Source organism: Zootermopsis nevadensis, unplaced genomic scaffold, assembly GCF_977971745.1.
Source record: "Zootermopsis nevadensis isolate Lab colony 2312 unplaced genomic scaffold, Znev_1.0 Znev_ptg000030l, whole genome shotgun sequence".
Classification (NCBI taxonomy): Eukaryota; Metazoa; Arthropoda; class Insecta; order Blattodea; family Termopsidae; genus Zootermopsis; species Zootermopsis nevadensis.
Genome location: NW_028259162.1, coordinates 18,642,869 through 18,665,554, shown reverse-complemented (window position 1 = coordinate 18,665,554; position 22,686 = coordinate 18,642,869). Strand labels below are relative to the sequence as shown.

General features: G+C 41.9%; 1 long non-coding RNA gene across 2 annotated transcripts in view; it reads left to right on the top strand.

The window, feature by feature from the left end:
• Nucleotides 1-22,686, top strand: part of LOC147872206 (uncharacterized) — a 481,048-nt gene that overhangs the window by 392,726 nt on the left and 65,636 nt on the right. The window contains exon 2 of one of the 2 annotated variants that reach the window (XR_015537771.1): nucleotides 12,521-12,979. The exons of the other annotated variant lie outside the window; for it this stretch is intronic. This is a non-coding gene — a long non-coding RNA (uncharacterized LOC147872206). Of the gene's footprint in view, nucleotides 1-12,520; nucleotides 12,980-22,686 lie in introns of those variants that run through there. 2 annotated transcript variants of the gene reach the window in all.

The following is a 22,686-nucleotide window of genomic DNA, read 5'->3' as shown; positions in this document are numbered from 1 at the left end:
GACTCAGTACAATCTAAATCACTAGAGAACTTTCCATAACGTGACAAGTCATGGCTACATAATCATCTGGTAATTAAAGCTGTAAATATTGCTTTATCCAAATCCCACGAGACACGTGATAACGGATGATAATGATTTATTTGAACGCAGGAGCAAATGGTGGTTACCACCGGCCACATGTTAATCCTTTTGACACCAGACACAGAAATTACCACCCAAACACACTGATTTGAAACTGGGAAACAAATGGACAATGAATGATTTGGTGGTTAGCAAAAATTGTTTGCTGCAGTTGCCGTAAATAGAATTAGACCATAATTTTTGATGTCTTGTCACATTCAGTAACGCCCTCTCTCATATCCGCTAGTCAGTATTTGTTTTCTTTGTGTATCAGTGGACTACAGATTGATTCAAAAAGGTCGTTTTATTAAATCAAATCGTAATTTGCGTTCCGAAAGATATGATTATATTTCGAGATCTCCATTACTTACTTACGTTTAACTTCATCTCCATCGAGGGAATAAGTGTTCTCCAACATGGAGTATGTCTGCCTGTATAAGGGATTCAGATGTGTTAACTGTGACTTCGTTTCTCACTGTGTACAATAAACTTTTTTTTAATCTTCAACATTTCAAGTTCTCACAACCGTTCACTTGGAGTGTGGATCTGTTGCTTGGTCGTTTGAAAGTGTATATGTAGGCTGTATTACTGACGTTTCGGGTATCTTTACTGCGCCATCTTCAAAGCGGAGTGGTTGAGTAGCAGACTGCAGAGTATGGGTTCACATGACGATGTAAATTTCTGCGTTTGGTTTTATGTGTTGGTAATAAAGCCACGGTGGTCTAGCGGTTAGAACGCTGGCCTTGTAATCCTGGGGGTCTCGGGTTCGATTCCCGCCGGTGCCCGAATTTATAACTTGTGTTGGGCAAGGCCGTGGTCTAGGCAACACGGAGTTTTCCTCCGGGGGCTTCCCCGGTTTCTCCGTGACATCCCAACAATTACTCCATTCACACTCAGAAGAAGGCAATGGCAAACCACTTCTGGATCATCTGCCAAGAACGTATATGAACAGGTCCCAGTCCGAGAAAAGGATGGAAGGATCCTGTTCATATGGACCTGTCGTCAGACAGAACACTAAATAATAATAAGATGAGGTGGTCTAGCGGTTAGAACGCTGGCCTTGTAATCCTGGGGTCTCGGGTTCGATTCCCGGCGGTGCCCGAATTTATAACTTGTGTTGGGCAAGGCCGTGGTCTAGGCAACACGGAGTTTTCCTCCGGGGGCTTCTTCCCCGGTTTCTCCGTGGCATCCCAACAATTACTCCATTCACACACAGAAGAAGGCAATGGCAAACCACTTCTGGATCATCTTCCAAGAACGTATATGAACAGGTCCCAGTCCGAGAAAAGGATGGAAGGATCCTGTTCATATGGACCTGTCGTCAAACAGAACACTAAATAAATAATAAATAAATAAAGCTACTCAGTAGTGCGTATACTCCGCGTAGGGTCATGTGCTCTGTTGACGCTGGCAGTCAAGACTGGCGATATTAAAATGTACAGTGGCCAGCCTTTTTATTTTTGCTTTGTTACATAAACTGCACATGGAAATATGATTCTAGTAAGGGTTATGGATATTAATGAGATATGTGTTTTTGTTTGTGTACGTTTGCTGTATGATGAGATTTTTTTTCCGCAGACATTTGATACATTCTGATTGAGTTCCATTGCAGATTACGTGATATGTGGCGCCGATGCGGACCAACATTAACTTTTCCGTGGTGAAATATGATGTAAAGCCGTAAAACTGTTTTGATGAAACCTGGTTAAATAGTTTGAAATTTGGACTTTGATGGTCAGCCTTCGCACTATGCTCGCGCACAAATATTAACTGCGTTTTCTCTTGTAGTCATGCTCTCTGGTAACGACAATCACACACAGGTTGAAAACCCGGGAGGTCTCCACTGTGAAACAGGCTGTACCGGTATCTCGTTGGTTACAGTAGAGTTGGCTGACAGCTTGAACACTCATCTGCTTTTCCGTCTAAATGTTTCTCTACAGTTGTTGATACCATTTCTCAGCACCGAGAGAACTTTTGTTATTAATTTATTATGCGTTATTTTTACATATGAATACGTTCTGTCCGATTGTCTTTCAGCCGAAGAGATCGTTCTGCAATCTGCCAGTAGGTCCTTCGCGATAATTTATAAATCACACATTAGACGAAGTCGCTGTCAATGATTATTAAACACAGATGATTACTATTGTGGTTAGATTATCATTATTTGAGAATAAGGCGAATGATGATTCGTTTTAAATGATTGCTTGTTGATGATAGTGGTCATTGACAGATGATAATGACGAATGACTTGTTTTATGATGATGACTTTATGAGATTATTTGACGTTGATAAGTATTAAATGAAGTGCATTTAAAAACGATATTGAATTATTTTGTGGAAAAAAGTATTTTTTATTAAATAATTATGATTTTATAATGTGGTTGTTGATACTGGTAATGATTGTTAAGTTTTATTCTTTGGATGATGTAAGTAGCATCTTTCAGCTAGATGCCCCGTTCATTGTCCTGTGAAGTAGTTCGTTCCAGAGATTGCCCGCAGTTCCTGAATCACCTCTGGGCGACTTCCAACGCCAGAGACCTTCTCTCTCGGGGTTTCCAGCACAGGAGTTGGCCCCAGTAAGGCTTAGTCTCGACTGGCATTGACCTTTCTGAGGCTTTGCTCCCTGCTTGGCCACTTTTGGTATTCTGGTACATTTCCATACTTCTAGACCTGGGATTTACCCCCAAGGCTTGAGTCTCCGTGGCCCCCCCCCCCTCCGGGTGCTTGGAATTGTCCAGGAGTGACCAATCTAGGAATTCCAGGAAACAAACCACATACGCTGGCCTTGTAATCCTGGGGTCTCGGGTTCGATTCCCGGCGGTGCCCGAATTTATAACTTGTGTTGGGCAAGGCCGTGGTCTAGGCAACACGGAGTTTTCCTCCGGGGGCTTCCCCGGTTTCTCCGTGGCATCCCATTCACACACAGACGAAGGCAATGGCAAACCACTTCTGGATCATCTGCCAAGAACGTATATGAACAGGTCCCAGTCCGAGAAAAGGATGGAAGGATCCTGTTCATATGGACCTGTCGTCACACAGAACACTACAAATAAATAAATGAACAATTTGTATTGCCTTCTATCAGCGATCTTATGAACTATCTTTGCTGTCATTTATTAGTGGCCAAACAAACTGTTCACTGTCGCGCCATCTGGAGTTTCCGTAACGTAATAATGACAACTTTTACAAATTCTTCTTAATCTGGAGAGTACACATTTCCAGTCATTAATCTTTATGGTTGTCGCTGCTGAATTATCCGCGTATATTTCAAAAAGATGCACCGTCAGTCGGTAGTTAATACATGTTTTAAAGTAAAATTATTGTAATCAGAAACTTGAAACTGCCATGCACGTTTGTGCGTGCGCTCAAACAGCGAATAATCAGTATTTTTTTTTGCAAGAATATTATTTTATAAGATTTGACAGCAATAGATCCGTCATACTAGTTTGAAGGTTACGTTTTGTTTCCGATGAACTGAAATGCTTTCTAGCAATTTTAGTAAGCCAACCCACAGCATCTTAAGACACACGTCAGGATCTGAGCTAGGAAAATTTGCCGTCACAGAGGGAGTAACCCGCATGTTTTGGCTGAGTGACGTTCTCGTGGGTTGGCGGGGGGGAGGTTAGGCGCTGGGCAGGAACCCCGCGTGCTACTGACAGATCAGACTCATCTGTTAACATTTTTCAGCAGCCAAATAAACCGTGGCGACAATTTACAAATAGCGGGTTTCGTGACAAAACGCCCCCCTCTTAAAGTAGGGTGCCGTGACGTACGTGTTTTATAGGCTAATCTGCAACGCCTTGTCGCCTCTGAGTCTGCAGGAACTCCAACGAAGTCCCATTTGTTTCATCGAACCATTTGGCGTCTGAAGAGGATAGACTTTGAATCACAAAGTGCAATAGCTCAGTTAGGTTTATATTCGTCTATTTTGCGTTTATGCCGCGAAATATAAACCGCGTATAATATTATACAAAAATGTGAAATTAAGTGTTTCGCCAAAAACCGCGATCTGTCGTTTATAACTGTCAGTGTTTCGGATGTTCCGAGCCATGACAGATTCAAGCTGAGTTGTGTTGTGGCACTATCAGCATAAGGTCGTTGACAGACTTACTTCAGATCAATGTTCTCACATTACCGAAACGTCATCTACACGGGCGGGACTGTTCACCAGACGAAATGAGTTAGTTTTGTAGGAATTTGAAATACAAAACCACCGCCTAAGGAATTAGAATGTGGGAATATGGCTTGTGCTGTCGTCTCTTGTCAGTCACAAAGTCGAAGACTTTGTCTGACCGTGTCATTGCATCGTGCGTGTATTGCCTGGTACTAAAATTATTCCGTATTAATTTATTATTATTCATTAAAGCAAGTGGGTGGTCGAATAAAGAACTTAGTATCTGTAATATTCATTAGTATTGTTAACAGCAGAATTTATGTCTTTGCAGTGTCGGTAAATTTTTAAAGAAATGTGTAAAAATAAGTGTCTGAAATTTTTTTTAAACACAATCGACTTATTTTGAGTTTATAGCGAGCTTTTAAATTCGTGTTGGTGAACCATCACAACTTACTATTTGCTAGGAAAACTGCTTTTGTTGCATTACGTACCATATAAATTTCATTTTCTGTAACAGAGAATTGTTCGTGCTTTGCAGAGTTTGAGCTTTTTTTATAGTGACATGTTTAAATAGCCCTTTATAGAGAAAGTAATCCGGATCTGCCAATAACATGCAGATCATTTTGATACAATCAACACAGATTTAAATGATTTATCCTCATTACATCTAGGAACTAAATTATATAATCTTTTCATTTTTGCAGTTATAGCAATGATGTGTGGTCACAGTAAATTAGTTCTCGAGGCTATATATATATATATATATATATATATATATATATATATATATATATATGAAGCATATTCAAAAGAAGAAAATGAAAGTTGTCTTTGTTCTGGAAAATTTCTCTTGGTAGTCTGGTAGAAATTAATAAACGTTTCGGTGGTTCTTCCTGCTTCCATCATCACAGCGACTCTTCGACCTGAAGTCATACCTAGAAATTCGAAGCTACTTTCCTCAGTTACACCGGTTTGACAGCTGACAGTCGGCGTGAGAATTATTTAAATTATCTGTTTCGTTGATTGGATGCATGCTAAATAGGTCTCTTAGTCGGTGAACAGAAATTAACAGTTTACAAGGGAGAATTATACGGATGGAGGTGATATCAATGGTGAACGTTTGATGATTGGGTGATATGGTGTTAAGGGATTCTTCTGGCGTAGAATAAGTACCAGTCGAGGACTGATAGTGACATGGTTAGTTTACCTTGGACTTCGTACGGGTATGAGTAGCTGAAGGACTTGTCAGTTTTTGAAGTAGTACTATGGTCCATACCGTGCCACGGTGGTCTAGCGGTTAGAAGGCTGGCCTTGTAATCCTGGGGTCTCGGGTTCGATTCCCGGCGGTGCCCGAATTTATAACTTGTGTTGGGCAAGGCCGTGGTCTAGGCAACACGGAGTTTCCTCCGGGGGCTTTCTCCGTGGCATCCCAACAATTACTCCATTCACACACAGAAGAAGGCAATGACAAACAACTTCTGGATCATCTGCCAGGAACGTATATGAACATGTCCCAGTCCGAGAAAAGGATGGAAGGATCCTGTTCATATGGACTTGTCGGCAGACAGAACACTACAAATAAAAAACTATGGTCCATGGTATTATATATGAACGTAGTGAGTTAGGCAGTTGGTTACCTATACATCTCCTCGGACTTGGCTAGTCAGTGGGTTTATCTGTCCTGTCCGGTTATTTAGGCTGCCGGCCATACATTAAGCGACGCTAAGTCCTAAGCTACAAGTAATGGTTCCCAAAAGCATTACCACGCCACGAGGCATCAGTGTGTGGGAACGCGCACTTCCTGGGGATGTTGTATAAGAGGGTGGTCTGGTTTTCGATTTACTCTTCGCGTGTGTTCGTAACTCTCTCTTTCCCGGACGTTTGAATTATCAGCTGCGAACAACAAGGTACAGCGATTTCTCACTGGAAGCGACGTCATTCCCAAGCGCGTTTATCGTGATGTATGCAATTTATCAACGTATTTTCGCAAATCATTGTGGCGTACCGCTGGTGAGATGGCAAATATCCATCAATACTTCTAACTCTTCGCTTCCGGTATGAATTGTCGGCACGTTGCGATTGGGGAAGACGAGTTTATGTCCACTGCGGGCCATTTACTTGACTGTGTAGTGATACACTTTAAAACGTCAACACCGTAGCTCGTCATACAACGCAAGCCTGAAAGGTAAGTCCGGTTAGCATCACTGAAAATTGTTCATACGTTCCATTCTTTTTTATAGTTTATCATAAGTAACTAAGAACAAATTCTGAAGTTGCCTCTTATGTATTTTCGCCAGGTAGTTATTAGTTAGTGAGCTACGGTGGTCTAGCGGTTAGAACGCTCGCCTTGTAATCCTGGGGTCTCGGGTTCGATTTCCGGCGGTGCCCGAATTTATAACTTGTGCTGGGCAAGGCCGTGGTCTAGGCAACACGGAGTTTTCCTCCGGGGGCTTCCCCGGTTTCTCCGTGGCATCCCAACAATTACTCCATTCACACACAGAAGAAGGCAATGGCAAACCACTTCTGGATCATCTGCCAAGAACGTATATGAACAGGTCCCAGTCCGAGAAAAGGATGGAAGGATCGTGTTCATAATATGTCGCCAACCTCCTGTAAAGGAGACGGCATAATATAGAAGAAGTTATTAGTTCTGACTAAGATGTAGTGTGATTTCTGTTCAGTACTTACTTCTAGGTATTTTGTCTATTATTCACAAGGAATACGAGCCAAATTTTCACATCATCTGAATTTGTAGTTTGACTAATTCACATATTGCCTTGAAAATGAATGGTACGTTTTGCTAATAAACCAGAACCATCGCGTGACCTGTGAATTATCTCACAAGAAGTGAATAAAGTTGTGGTGAATGTTTCATGAATTACCTGGGAGATATTCCTAGGCGTTATTTGTCTTATTAAGTTTCTTAACACTCCCAGGGTGTCGCTAAAACTTGTATACACAACAGCAGTTTCGGTGGCCGCTCGTCAGTCTTTTGTTTACCGCCTTTATCTGTGTCAGGAAGCTAAACATCTACATTAGATACGCTATTTCACTAAGTGACAGTGTCCACTTATGTCGTGGTATAGTTTATTAAGATGTCTTCATTTCAATTATTGAATGTGTATATATCTTTTGATGGGCTGGGCATATAACACGCATGGATGGGACAAGAAGTGTGCACCGGGTATTGGTTGGGATTCCTGAAGGGAAGAAACCGCTGGGGAGACCTAGACGTAGATGGGAGGATAATCTCAGACGGGGTCTATGGGAGGAATGAGTTGAAGGAGACTGGATTTTGTTGGCCCAGGACAGGGTCCGGTGGAGGGCTTTGGTTAATTTGGTGATGAACCTTCGGGTTCGGTAAGCCATCTAGTTGGTTGGGTCCACTATTTGGGAAGCCTGAGGGGAAGAGACCTCTGGGGAGACCTAGACATAGATGGGAGGATAATCTCAGACGGGGTCTATGGGAGGAATGAGTTGAAGGAGACTGGATTTTGTTGGCCCAGGACAGGGTCCGGTGGAGGGCTTTGGTTAATTCGGTGATGAACCTTCGGGTTCGGTAAGCCATCTAGTTAGTTATATATATCTTTTATGGGACATTATGTATTGTGAGAAGTTTAGACTGCATTTGCAGTGTTTTATCAATAAAATGTGTGGTATACCCAATTGGTTTTTGATTGCCCTTTATAAAAATGATGAACCTGTTTTCAGTTCTCGTACGGACATGAGAAAAGCTGGCCTGCATTGCCCGCGGCTCGTTGTTCTTACCGATAGCCCAAACTTAGGGAAATAGAACGGAAATATGAAGCATCGTTTGAAAGAAATCTTTGGATGGAATGTGGACTGACTACAGCAGTCGGCAGTCGAAGTAACATTCGTGGTAATCGGTAAATAAAGTTCGACACGGATTAAGTGTGGCACTTCAGTTTACTAAAACAACCTTTAATTAACCTCCTCATGCTAGCCGTACGTAGCTCGAAATGTCATTACCCAGGTTCCGGTCATGAATGAAGTGCAATAGACTAATACAATTTCAGAACACAGTTTCTGTATAAAGCGTGAGAATTAGGGCGTAAAGGGAGTTCAACGGATCCATGTACGAGTCTGAATTCAAATCAAATTAGCGCTGTAGGCACTGCATTGGGACTGGTTACGTCTGTCCGGATGCCTGCGGACAGAATCGAGGAAGCCTTTGCCGGAAGGACATGGCAATGATACTGACGCCATCTTGGAAATATTCTGCGTTTGGAGAGACTGAGTAATACCACCGCATTGCCCAAAATAGCCGGCAATCTGGCCTCGATTCGAAGTGGTACCTCTCGAATCCTAGTTTGTTTGTTCCACACTTACATTTATATTTAATTATGTAAGAATGCTAAATTTGATATAAAATAAATATGACGTCGACTTGTCTGTAAATTTAACCGGACATAAGCTTTTGTACGAAATAAGAAATAATGCCGGACATTCATTATTATATCGCTGAGTTTACTGCATGTATTTGAATGTCTGTAGTTGTTAATATGGAAATGGTATGACGACGGATCGACGTTATGTTGGCATCGAACATGGTTTGAGTATCAGACACGTGCGTCTGTATGAAGAATTTGTAATGAGATGTTGGACTGCCCTGTAAGATAGTGTCATGAGTTTTGAACACTCACATTTTGTAACCATTTATTCACTTTTCATAAATGTCAGGTTCACAGATCATGTAATCTCACGTCGCTTCTCACTTTGACGTAATTTCCGGTGCAAACTGTGGATTTCTCAATGTGGATGTTCCTTTCGTCCGGTTTCCTGGCAGATTTTAAATTACAACCCGCTGATACTTTTATACGCGATTAAAATCTTTTATAATCAGCGACCACTGGTGATACGTGGCAGATAAAGCTGTCGCCATAACAACGCATGACAATTAGGGATCAGCTGAGAAGTCCTTTATGATCTGTGTCGTGTTCATCAACTGATTACAGTAGACGCATTAAGAGTCTTTGCGATTAATGTCGGCTGTTACCGTGGAATTGTTAAAATAATCGTGAGTTTGACCTGGGCTTGATGAATTAGTCTATTTCAGCTCCTAGTCACGAAACATGAAGTTTGGCCACCATTCGAAGATGTTTATAAATTACTTCTATTATTGTCATTACCACTGTATCTTCTCAACGATGAGGAAAATAATCTTTTGGTTACTATGTCGGTAAAACTGTCTGTCCTGAAAAATCAGTGTTAGGCGTACTTTTCTCCATCTGGACACTAAGTTGTTGACATAAGAACAGAGAGGTGGACATCTATTGCCAACATTGTGCGTCTGTTACTGAAAAGAACGAGGATAATCATAAGTAGTCCGTTGTTTTAACTTTGAACCACTGATGACGGTAACCACAAAGAGAACGTGTCTACAGCTGAAGATTTCTGTCTTCTGGGTTGTTGCGCAGTGTAGTCTGGTCGATGTTAACCAACGTTTCATCGCCCTGATGACGGAGGCAGTATGACCTCCGAAACGTTGGTAAACATCGACCAGACTACACTGCGCAACAACCCAGAAGACAGTAATCTTCATACTCATCGCCCTGATGACGGAAGCAGTATGACCTCTGAAATGTTGGTAAACATCGACCAGACTACACAGCGCAACAACCCAGAAGACAGAAATCTTCATACTCATCGCCCTGATGACGGAGGCAGTATGACCCCTGAAACGTTGGAAAACATCGACCAGACTACAAAGCGCAACAACCCAGAAGACAGAAATCTTCATACTCATCGCCCTGATGACGGAGGCAGTATGACCTTTGAAACGTTGGTAAACATCGACCATACTACAAAGCGCAACAACCCAGAAGACAGAAATCTCCATACTCATCACCCTGATGACGGAGGCAGTATGACCTCTGAAACGTTGTTAAACATCGACCAGACTACAAAGCGCAACAACCCAGAAGACGGAAATCTTCATACTCATCGCCCTGATGATGGAGGCAATATGACCTCTGAAACGTTGGTTAACATCGACCAGACTACACAGCGCATCAACCCAGAAGAGAGAAATCTTCATACTCATCGCCCTGATGACGGAGGCAGTATGACCTCTGAAACGTCGGTAAACATCGACCAGACTACACAGCGCAACAACCCAGAAGACAGAAATCTTCATACTCATCGCCCTGATGACGGAGGCAGTATGACCTCTGAAACGTTGGTTAACATCGACCAGACTACACAGCGCAACAACCCAGAAGACAGAAATCTTCATACTCATCGTCCTGATGACGGAGGCAGTATGACCTCTGAAACGTTGGTTAACATCGACCAGAGTACACAGCACAACAACCCAGAAGACAGAAATCTTCATACTCACCGCTGTGAGAACCTCAAATCATAACGTGTCTACAGCTGATCGTTTATATCAAATCCTACACCGTGTGATGTTTTTGCTCCTGTAATGAATCAGGACCCCTTGTATGAAACAATAACACAATCGGCCACCTCCTCAGGGTGGGTGATGCTAATGTGTTTGGTGGCGGAAGGAGACTTGTCATAACCATGTTCGTGGTGTGCAGTCATCATGACGTGGAACTTCGAACTGCTCGTGTACTTGGTAATGGCGAAGTTGGCCCTCAAACTTCTCAGCTAACTATCGCTTTCCATGGTTGCTGCCGTTCCTCGTGGCTTCACTGTCTTTGACCGCCAACACACTTGTATCGAGGGTTGTAAATCCCTTTGGGGAATTTATATGTGCTTGCGTTTTTCTGTGTAGTGCTGCCGAGGAAGGGATGTTTCAGCCGTTTTATCGTCCTTGCCAGAAACACTAAGGATTAACAAGCCTTTTAAAATTGGAGGAGATTATTTATGAACCAAGTTGTTAAAGTCACATCGACTGATACCGCCAAATAGGGTAGAAAAATGGATGCATCATTGAGATTCGAACTTCAGGTCCGATGCGTTGACGGCCACGTGATCCTGAGCTCATTAGTACTGAACTAGAAATTGATACTTTTACGTCGCCTGTCTACAATTTTCACAGAAGAATATTTTTGGCTCCAGGAGGGAATAAGTAACAGGAAGCTGGAGGAAATTGCTTGACGTTTGCACGACAAACACGTAGAGTGATAGACAGGGTAATGGAAGAATGGAAAGTACATTGACGAGCGATCAAATTGTAACCGGCGTTAATTCCCGAAACGCTGTGAATATAATATCTTATATCCAATCTAAAACTTCTTGACAATGGTGAAGAGTCAATTGAATAAAAATTTTCTTGGATATTATCCATCGTCTAGTAAATATAAAACGTAAAACGACGTTTCGGAGATTGGGATTAGCTCTATCTAGTGGGCCCAACTGTGTAGGAACCTGAAGACGGAGATACAGTCCCATCTCCGAAACGTCGTTTTACGTTTTATATTTACTAGACGATGGATAATATCCAAGAAAATGTTTATTCAAGGTCCGTAGATAGGGATTAGCTCTATCTAGTGGGCCCAACTGTGAAGGAACCTGAAGACGGAGATAGAGTCCCATCTCCGAAACGTCGTTTTACGTTTTATATTTACTAGACGATGGATAATATCCAAGAAAATTTTTATTCAAGGTCCGGAGATAGGGATTAGCTCTATCTAGTGGGCCCAACTGTGTAGGAACCTGAAGACGGAGATAGAGTCCCATCTCCGAAACGTCGTTTTACGTTTTATATTTACTAGACGATGGATAATATCCAAGAAAATTTTTATTCAAGGTCCGGAGATAGGGATTAGCTCTATCTAGTGGGCCCAACTGTGTAGGAACCTGAAGACGGAGATAGAGTCCCATCTCCGAAACGTCGTTTTACGTTTTATATTTACTAGACGATGGATAATATCCAAGAAAATTTTTATTCAATAATATCTTATGCACCCCGGCCCGATATCATGTATCCAGATAATTGATCACGGTCCACACAAAATATTATAACTGGGCCCTGATTTGAACCACCGGAATTCAGCTTGTATTTAACTGCGTGCGTCTCTAAGAAATGCACGTTTCGGTTTCATATGTATTCTGTTTGTGCGAGATTTTCAACGAAATTCTGCAAGTGTTTCTTGTTTCCCTATGCCTTCTCTTCGCAACCCTGAAACGTTTCTGTGTGTAATTTTTTCCATTCGCGGGGTAGATCCTGATTGACTGCTATTGTAGAATTCCTGACGTCCAGTGAAATGCGTCTTTTCACCTTCACTTGTTCTTTTGTCGCCATGGCGACTGCTTCCGTCTTCACAGCTTCATTAACGCTCCTTTCTTTTGTTTCAGGTAAAGAAAGAATTGACTTCGCTACACGATTCAGTGGTAATCAGGTCTCATTCTCTGCAACGCGGTTGCTTACGCCTGATACGAAAGGTAAAATTTAGCCAATTTTAGCAAATTTGTTAATTATTGATTTGTACATAATTTGAGATGCTGATTCTTCTGTGTTCTTGAATTTTTATAGAGGGACAAACTGATCGCAATAAATTACACATTGGAAATCATGCAGATTGGGGGTTGGGCGTGGGATTAGCAACCTATTATCATAAGAAAACTCTCATGAAACGAACAATTTTGCCAAGCCTCGGACTCTTTGGCAATTGATAGAGGATTTGAGATAGGAGCTGAAGGCGATTTGATTTTGTTGGCCCAGGACATGGACCGGCGGAGGGCTTTTGTAAATTCAGTGACGAACATTTGAGTTCCCTAAGCCAGCTAGTTAATTTTAATTTTATGTACCATATCATAAACTAGCGCCACGTTGGTCTAGCGGTTAGAATGCTGGCCTTGTAATCCTGGGATCTCGGGTTCGATTCCCGGCGGTGCCCGAATTTATAACTTGTGTTGGGCAAGGCCGTGGTCTGGGTAACACGGAGTTTTCCTCCGGGGGCTTCCCCGGTTCTCCGTGGCATCCCAACAATTACTCCATTCACACACAGAAGAAGGCAATGGCAAACCACTTCTGGATCATCTGCCAAGAACGTATATGAACAGGTCCCAGTCCGAGAAAAGGATGGAAGGATCCTGTTCATATGGACCTGTCGTCAGACAGAACACTAAATAATAATAAGATGAGGTGGTCTAGCGGTTAGAACGGTGGCCTTGTAATCCTGGGGTCTCGGGTTCGATTCCCGGCGGTGCCCAAATTTATAAGTTGTGTTGGGCAAGGCCGTGGTCTAGGCAACACGGAGTTTTCCTCCGGGGGCTTCCCCGGTTTCTCTGTGGCATCCCAACAATTACTCCATTCACACACAGAAGAAGGCAATGGCAAACCACTTCTGGATCATCTTCCAAGAACGTATATGAACAGGTCCCAGTCCGAGAAAAGGATGGAAGGATTCTGTTCATATGGACCTGTCGCCAGACAGAACACTAAATAAATAAATCAGAAACTCAGGTTGGATTGTATTGAAAAGGAGTTTAATCAGCTTCAGGTCGTGGAACGTCTGAATACCATCGGAGTTATGGTAGACCCTGCAAATTTTAGCCAAAATTGTTATTTTCGATCGATTTACTTGTTGCACAGTGTTTTTGACGTTTGAAACACTGACCTAAGTTTATTTGAGATAATTTTTGATGCTGAATACTGATAATAGGGAATAAATCCGGTAACGAGGGCAACCTCAATCAGAGTTTCGAACCAAGTTCCAGTCTGCTCATTGCTAAATCCTGTTACAATGTCGCTGCTTGTCGGCTGTTCGAATGTCCGCTGTCGCTTACATTTGTGACTACAATCAGGTTGATTACTGCCCACCTGTTCTGTGTTTCCTCATGTTCTGGCTGGATCCAGCGATGTATCTGGCTCCTGCTTAGAAAATTATAATCCTATCTCTCATCTGTTACAGCGTCTAAGCTTGATGTCAGGTTATTTCGTGTTGAACGATGATTGAGGTGGGTTTTGATAAGAAATGCAGAAATAGAAAAGGAACTGTGAGTTGGGGCAAAGCAGAAGGTAGAAACTTTGCAGTGGGAGTCTTCAGTAGCTGATCTGAGACGTAGCTGACCCGCGCGGTCTCGCAGTCAGCTGAAGTCAGCGAGATAAAACGTCTGTGTTATGATTCCGACCAGGACGAGTGAATGAGATACGGAGGACCGGATCCACTCATTCATGGTGCCATGTGACCTCGTCATTCTGTTCATCAGCTCCGTGACAGGGTCTGGTCTCTTCCTTTAATGCGAAAGCTGTTTTCAAGAGAAAATATAACGTATAGGATTTGAGACTTTCGCGGCGAGTACAATCAATAATATCTTCTCGGGCAATCAGCCTCGTTACCTGGTTACCGTAGTAAACCGACGTTTCGGTAACCAACTTTGTCCCCATCATCAGGGTTCTGATGTGACTGGATACCTCAGAACCCTGATGATGGGGACAAAGTTGGTTCCCGAAACGTCGGTTTACTACGGTAACCAGTTAACGCGGCTGATTGCCCGAGAAGATTTTTATCAAATTTAACTTGTTTTTTTTTAGTTATCGGTTGTGGGAACAGCTTGTAATGGGCCTGTCATATCGAGTCAAATCGATCGTCTTGTAAAGATGGCGTTTCAGAGTTTTAAATCTGATTCGCTTCTGTTTACTTGTATAAAATCTCCATTAATATTCTCATGACTGTACTTCATTCTGTTTTGTTGTTTGCGTTATGATTTACTCATGCGGTTAGCAGCCATCCATTCAGTTCATTTTGCTGCTGGTTCACGTTTTGCCCACCAGGCGCAACCGACTCGTGTGATTAATGATGGACAGAGCGATACTCGAGCAGATTTTCCCGGTTACTTTCCTTGCCATTCGGTCCGATAATCTCACCAGAATAATATTTTTACAGCTCTCTCCCGTCTCTGTTTCGCGATTCATTATGATGTTACTTTGGAACACTTTATTAACTGCGTATGTTACGTTGTGTTATCGAATGAAAAGACGCTTTAGACCAGTGGTATTCAACCTTTTTTGTTCGCGTACCCTCAGATGTAATTTCTCTTGAACTTTGTACCCCCAAAGTTGTTGGTGTATAATTCAAGTTATACATAGTATATAATCTACATCTAAAATAAATTAAATAAATTACATTACTGATTATTCAGTGTTTATCATAAAATAATATATATTTTTTAAAATTTCACGTACCCCCTAAGATGTCTTCGCGTACCCCCAGATATAATTTCTCTTCAACTTTGTACCCCCAAATTTGTTGGTGTATAATTCAAGTTATACATAGTATATAATCTACATCTAAAATAAATTAAATAAATTGCATTACTTATTATTCAGTGTTTATCATAAAATAATATATATTTTTTTAAAATTCACGTACCCCCTAAGATGTCTTGGCGTACCCCCAGATATAATTTCTCTTCAACTTTGTACCCCCAAATTTGTTGGTGTATAATTCAAGTTATACATAGTATATAATCTACATCTAAAATAAATTAAATAAATTACATTACTGATTATTCAGTGTTTATCATAAAATAATTTTTTTTTAAATTTCACGTACCCCCTAAGATGTCTTCGCGTACCCCCAGATATAATTTCTCTTCACCTTTGTACCCCCCAAAGTTGTTGGTGTATAATTCAAGTTATACATAGTATATAATCTACATGTAAAATAAATTAAATAAATTGCATTACTTATTATTCAGTGTTTATCATAGAATAATATATATTTTTTTAAAATTCACGTACCCCCTAAGATGTCTTGGCGTACCCCCAGATATAATTTCTCTTCAACTTAGTACCCCCAAATTTGTTGGTGTATAATTCAAGTTATACATAGTATATAATCTACATCTAAAATAAATTAAATTACATTACATTACTGATTATTCAGTGTTTATCATAAAATAATTTTTTTTTAAATTTCACGTACCCCCTAAGATGTCTTCGCGTACCCCCAGATATAATTTCTCTTCAACTTTGTACCCTCCAAAGTTGTTGGTGTATAATTCAAGTTATACATAGTATATAATCTACATGTAAAATAAATTAAATAAATTACATTACTTATTATTCAGTGTTTATCATAAAATATGTTTTTATTAATTTCACGTACCCCCTAAGATGTCTTCGCGTACCCCCGGGGGTACGCGTATCCCAGTTTGAATACATTTACCTAGAATTACTGGCAACAACAGTACATGCAAGACCGGATTCCAGGACGTACGTTATAGTAGTTTCATCTTTAATTTGTTTTTGGCATTTTGACTGATTTTGACTGTTTATTTACCTGTGAAAAATCCATTCCCACGGATAAAAGAAAAATGCCTGAAGTATTAATGAGGATAACTTATCGAAGTAGGGAGTTCTAACCCGAAGCCTTGAAAATACGAAGAAGCAATGTAAGTAAAACGCAGTGACTATACTTCATGATCATTGAAAGAAAAGTACGTTCTTCATTTTAATCAGTGTTTAATTTAAATTGAATTATTTAGTAGTAAATTTGAGGTGTTGATTCTTAGGGAAATATCGCAGTGAAATGCAAATTGTACATTGTTCGCAACATAACTCCGAGCTCGTTCACCGTTACAAATACACGCGGGATTAACTGGAAGACATCGAAATGACAGCAAGATAACCCCAGTCCTTCATTGTATTCTGTCAGATGTGAAATTATTACGTTTGGGCTATAGAAATAGCTCGTGTGAATAATTATGTTGACTTGAAGACTCTACTTCTGATAAAATGGAGCACGTGGGATAGAACGAATTCTCGTATAATCGGGCCTCTACTGTGCAGTCATGTCGGATGTGGTTTTTATTGTTAATATGATATTTTTTAATGTCTAAAAGTGACACACTCAGCACGTCACTGGTAGGGAAGTTTTTGCACTGCAAAGACAAATCTTGATTAAGAAGGTTCCGTACCATTAGCAGAGTCAACGGCGAGAGACCAAGTTCAACAATGGCCATTATACGGTAAATTATAACAACGTGAGATGGTTGCCCGCCGCTGATTAGTGCAATTGCATTAATGTTGATTAGAGCTGCAGTGAATGGAGAGGCGTTAGCCAAGATGAGCAGGATGACATGAATACGTATGATATAATATTAATTTGATATGGAAAATATTTCGCCGTATGACAATAGAGGGCAGCACTAACACTATTTGAATAAGGTAATGCATCGTTTCGCCCCGGTCACATACACAATGGAAGTTGCAAGAGATATCCAGTTATGCGTGATGGCGGAAGTTTAGTTGTAACTACGGCATTTGAAACGTAGTTTCAGCGCAGATACCACAGAAATCTGACGATGAACTCGAACCAGAGTTTATAAACCCTGACCTGCATTACAAAATGCCATTTCCTTAAGATATCAAGGAAAAACGTTGTCAGTGGAACCACGGTTCCGGAGAATTTGACGTAAATACGTCAATACGGAAAGGAAGTTTATATATTGGCTTTATTCTAAATATTTCCCTTATACATGCTTTACAATTGAGTAAAGTTTGATTAAGACTTTGCTTATTTAACTTGAATTAGTTACGCTTAAGATGGGTCTGTGGTAGCTGAATGTAATGTAAAGTAATGTAATGTAATGTAAGGTAATGTAATGTAATGTAAGGTAATGTAAGGTAAGGTAAGGTTTATTTATTTAGTGTTCTGTCTGACGACAGGTCCATATGAACAGGATCCTTCCATCCTTTTCTCGGACTGGGACCTGTTCATATACGTTCTTGGCAGATGATCCAGAAGTAGTTTGCCATTGCCTTCTTCTGTGTGTGAATGGAGTGATTGTTGGGATGCCACGGAGAAACCGGGGAAGTCCCCGGAGGAAAACTCCGTGTTGCCTAGACCACGGCCTTGCCCAAAACAAGTTATAAATTCGGGAATCGAAGCCGAGACCCCAGGATTACATGCCCAGCGTTCTAACCGCTAGGTAACAAAAATGCCGAGTAAATAGATGTTCCTTAGGTAACCATTGTTGTTTATTTGTTGATAAACCATTGTTACACTTTTTCGTTTCACTTTTTGCCGAATGACACTGACCATAAAATATAGACGTATTTACGTCAAAATACGAAGGTGGGAATGAAAATGACGAAAATTGGTTAATAGAGATAGTAATACGCGGAATGTGTTCTTATAAAAACAGACGGAAGATACACGGAAGGGCGTTTGTATCAGTAAATTGATAAACGGACAGATAGGCAGTGTGATTAGATACACAGGCAGACACTTAAAGAAGGCAGTGGAAAAAGGAATATAATCGTTGTTCGTCTCTGCCCCTGATTCAGCTTTGCTTTGAGAGAACTCTTGTTCTACGATGTCACTTAGATCGAAGGTTATTAAGCTGCTCATATTTTCAAACAATGCACGAGGGGGGGGGGGGGGGGTTCAGTCTTCGATATTTATGCCTGACGCCTGTAATAAAGTTAGTAATGATGACAAATCCATGTCACCTGTAAGGGATGGGTTTATGAATCCATGCGGGACGTTGCGATATGTCTGCGTCCTTCTGTGCAGTAGTAATGATACTTTTTGTGTTTTGTACTGTCTGTGTGGACGTTGCTTAAATACTTTAAACGAGTGGTCACTGAATAAGCGTCTATATCAAGACACAGAACTTAAGGGGAAATGTACACGTCTTCGTAATGGAGCGTGATTAACTTGAAGTAGCGTCCTGAAGTACAAATTAGCAACAGTTGCACAAAAATGAAATACGAATTAGAAGCTGCAGGCCATTAGTTATTGGATAAATATGAATACTTTGTAAGACTTGAGGTTTTCACAGCGGCGAGTATGAAGATTTCCGTCTTCTGGGTTGTTGCGCTGTGTAGTCTGATAGATGTTAACCAACGTTTCAGAGGTCACACTGCCTCCATCATCAGGGCGATGAGTATGAAGATTTCTGTCTTCTGGGTTGTTGCGCTGTGTACTCTGGTCGATGTTAACCAACGTTTCAGAGGTCATACTGCCTCCATCATCAGGGCGATGAGTATGAAGATTTCTGTCTTCTGGGTTGTTGCGCTGTGCAGTCTGGTCGATGTTAACCAACGTTTCAGAGGTCATACTGCCTCCATCATCAGGGCGATGAGTATGAAGATTTCTGTCTTCTGGGTTGTTGCGCTGTGTAGTCTGGTCGATGTTAACCAACGTTTCAGAGGTCATACTGCCTCCATCATCAGGGCGATGAGTATGAAGATTTCTGTCTTCTGGGTTGTTGCGCTGTGCAGTCTGGTCGATGTTAACCAACGTTTCAGAGGTCATACTGCCTCCATCATCAGGGCGATGAGTATGAAGATTTCTGTCTTCTGGGTTGTTGCGCCGTGTAGTCTGGTCGATGTTAACCAACGTTTCAGAGGTCATACTGCCTCCATCATCAGGGCGATGAGTATGAAGATTTCTGTCTTCTGGGTTGTTGCGCTGTGCAGTCTGGTCGATGTTAACCAACGTTTTAGAGGTCATACTGCCTCCATCATCAGGGCGATGAGTATGAAGATTTCTGTCTTCTGGGTTGTTGCGCTGTGTAGTCTGGTCGATGTTAACCAACGTTTCAGAGGTCATACTGCCTCCATCATCAGGGCGATGAGTATGAAGATTTCTGTCTTCTGGGTTGTTGCGCTGTGTAGTCTGGTCGATGTTAACCAACGTTTCAGAGGTCATACTGCCTCCATCATTAGGGCGATGAGTATGAAGATTTCTATCTTCTGGGTTGTTGCGCCGTGTAGTCTGGTCGGTGTTAACCAACGTTTCAGAGGTCATACTGCCTCCATCATCAGGGCGATGAGTATGAAGATTTCTATCTTCTGGGTTGTTGCGCCGTGTAGTCTGGTCGGTGTTAACCAACGTTTCAGAGGTCATACTGCCTCCATCATCAGGGCGATGAGTATGAAGATTTCTATCTTCTGGGTTGTTGCGCCGTGTAGTCTGGTCGGTGTTAACCAACGTTTCAGAGGTCATACTGCCTCCATCATCAGGGCGATGAGTATGAAGATTTCTATCTTCTGGGTTGTTGCGCCGTGTAGTCTGGTCGGTGTTAACCAACGTTTCAGAGGTCATACTGCCTCCATCATCAGGGCGATGAGTATGAAGATTTCTATCTTCTGGGTTGTTGCGCCGTGTAGTCTGGTCGATGTTTAGCAACGTTTCAGAGGTCATACTGCCTCCATCATCAGGGCGATGAGTATGAAGATTTCTTTCTATCTTCTGGGTTGTTGCGCCGTGTAGTCTGGTCGGTGTTAACCAACGTTTCAGAGGTCATACTGCCTCCATCATCAGGGCGATGAGTATGAAGATTTCTATCTTCTGGGTTGTTGCGCCGTGTAGTCTGGTCGGTGTTAACCAACGTTTCAGAGGTCATACTGCCTCCATCATCAGGGCGATGAGTATGAAGATTTCTATCTTCTGGGTTGTTGCGCCGTGTAGTCTGGTCGGTGTTAACCAACGTTTCAGAGGTCATACTGCCTCCATCATCAGGGCGATGAGTATGAAGATTTCTATCTTCTGGGTTGTTGCGCCGTGTAGTCTGGTCGGTGTTAACCAACGTTTCAGAGGTCATACTGCCTCCATCATCAGGGCGATGAGTATGAAGATTTCTATCTTCTGGGTTGTTGCGCCGTGTAGTCTGGTCGGTGTTAACCAACGTTTCAGAGGTCATACTGCCTCCATCATCAGGGCGATGAGTATGAAGATTTCTATCTTCTGGGTTGTTGCGCCGTGTAGTCTGGTCGGTGTTAACCAACGTTTCAGAGGTCATACTGCCTCCATCATCAGGGCGATGAGTATGAAGATTTCTATCTTCTGGGTTGTTGCGCCGTGTAGTCTGGTCGATGTTTAGCAACGTTTCAGAGGTCATACTGCCTCCATCATCAGGGCGATGAGTATGAAGATTTCTATCTTCTGGGTTGTTGCGCCGTGTAGTCTGGTCGGTGTTAACCAACGTTTCAGAGGTCATACTGCCTCCATCATCAGGGCGATGAGTATGAAGATTTCTATCTTCTGGGTTGTTGCGCCGTGTAGTCTGGTCGGTGTTAACCAACGTTTCAGAGGTCATACTGCCTCCATCATCAGGGCGATGAGTATGAAGATTTCTATCTTCTGGGTTGTTGCGCCGTGTAGTCTGGTCGGTGTTAACCAACGTTTCAGAGGTCATACTGCCTCCATCATCAGGGCGATGAGTATGAAGATTTCTATCTTCTGGGTTGTTGCGCCGTGTAGTCTGGTCGGTGTTAACCAACGTTTCAGAGGTCATACTGCCTCCATCATCAGGGCGATGAGTATGAAGATTTCTATCTTCTGGGTTGTTGCGCCGTGTAGTCTGGTCGATGTTTAGCAACGTTTCAGAGGTCATACTGCCTCCATCATCAGGGCGATGACGGAGGCAGTATGACCTCTGAAACGTTGGTAAACATCGACCAGACTACACAGCGCAACAACCCAGAAGACAGAAATCTTCATCGCCCTGATGATGGAGGCAGTAAGACTTCTGAAACATTGGTAAACATCGACCAGACTACACAGCGCAACAACCCAGAAGACAGAAATCTTCATACTCATCGCCCTGATGACGGAGGCAGTATGACCTCTGAAACGTTGGTTAACAGCTACCAGACTAAACAGCGCAACAACCCAGAAGACGGAAATCTTCAAGAATACTTTAATGTTTTGAGTTAAGAATGTGTGGGAGGATAAAATTCCGCGAATGGAACCAAATTTGACAGTGAGTTAAAATGCAATTTCTCATTTGTTCTACCACTGATTGATCGCGGCCGACGATTGTAGGAATCAGTCTTTGCCCCTGTTCTGTATGAAGGGTCGCAGTGCGACTTAGGCTCTTAATCCGTTGATTGGTGTTAATGGGACGTACAGGAGCGAAAATGTCATTGATTCTGTACCTGCTGGATATCGCTTCAGTGAGGTGAGAAGTATTTATAAAGCTCATCCAGGCTAAAGGCCGGGAAGTTAATATTGAAGTGGTGTAGATTGTGAATGGATTTTGGGGTCAGGTTTTTTTAACACTTGCTTTCTGCTACAGAGAAAATGAACAGCCCCCCCCCTCCCCATTCCAACTGTCCTCTCATTCGTTAGAGGTCTAATGTGATGCTAATATTAGCTTCTTCAGTATCGTTGTCAAGAGTAATAAATTTGTAATCCAATTATTTGTCGTCAAATCGTATAAATTATGGTCACAAGAGATATAATTCGAGTCTTAATTTCGTATGAGATTTCAATAATGCTGACTATGGTAGAGTATTTGTTAGGAGAGGCTGTTTCAGAAAGGAGGTCCAATCATGTGGAATCACAGTGATTCATGGTTACAACTCTGTATTTCTCCTTAGAGATAAGAGAAATGATTCACAAACACACAAATCAATGCTTCCCTCTAGTGAAGATAAGCGGCATTACCTCATGCAAATACCTTGACATGGGATTTACATGGTAACACAGTTTTGGATCGTGATAAAGCTGTATTACAAGATGTAATATTTAATGACGCAGTTTGGTGGTGGATGATAATCT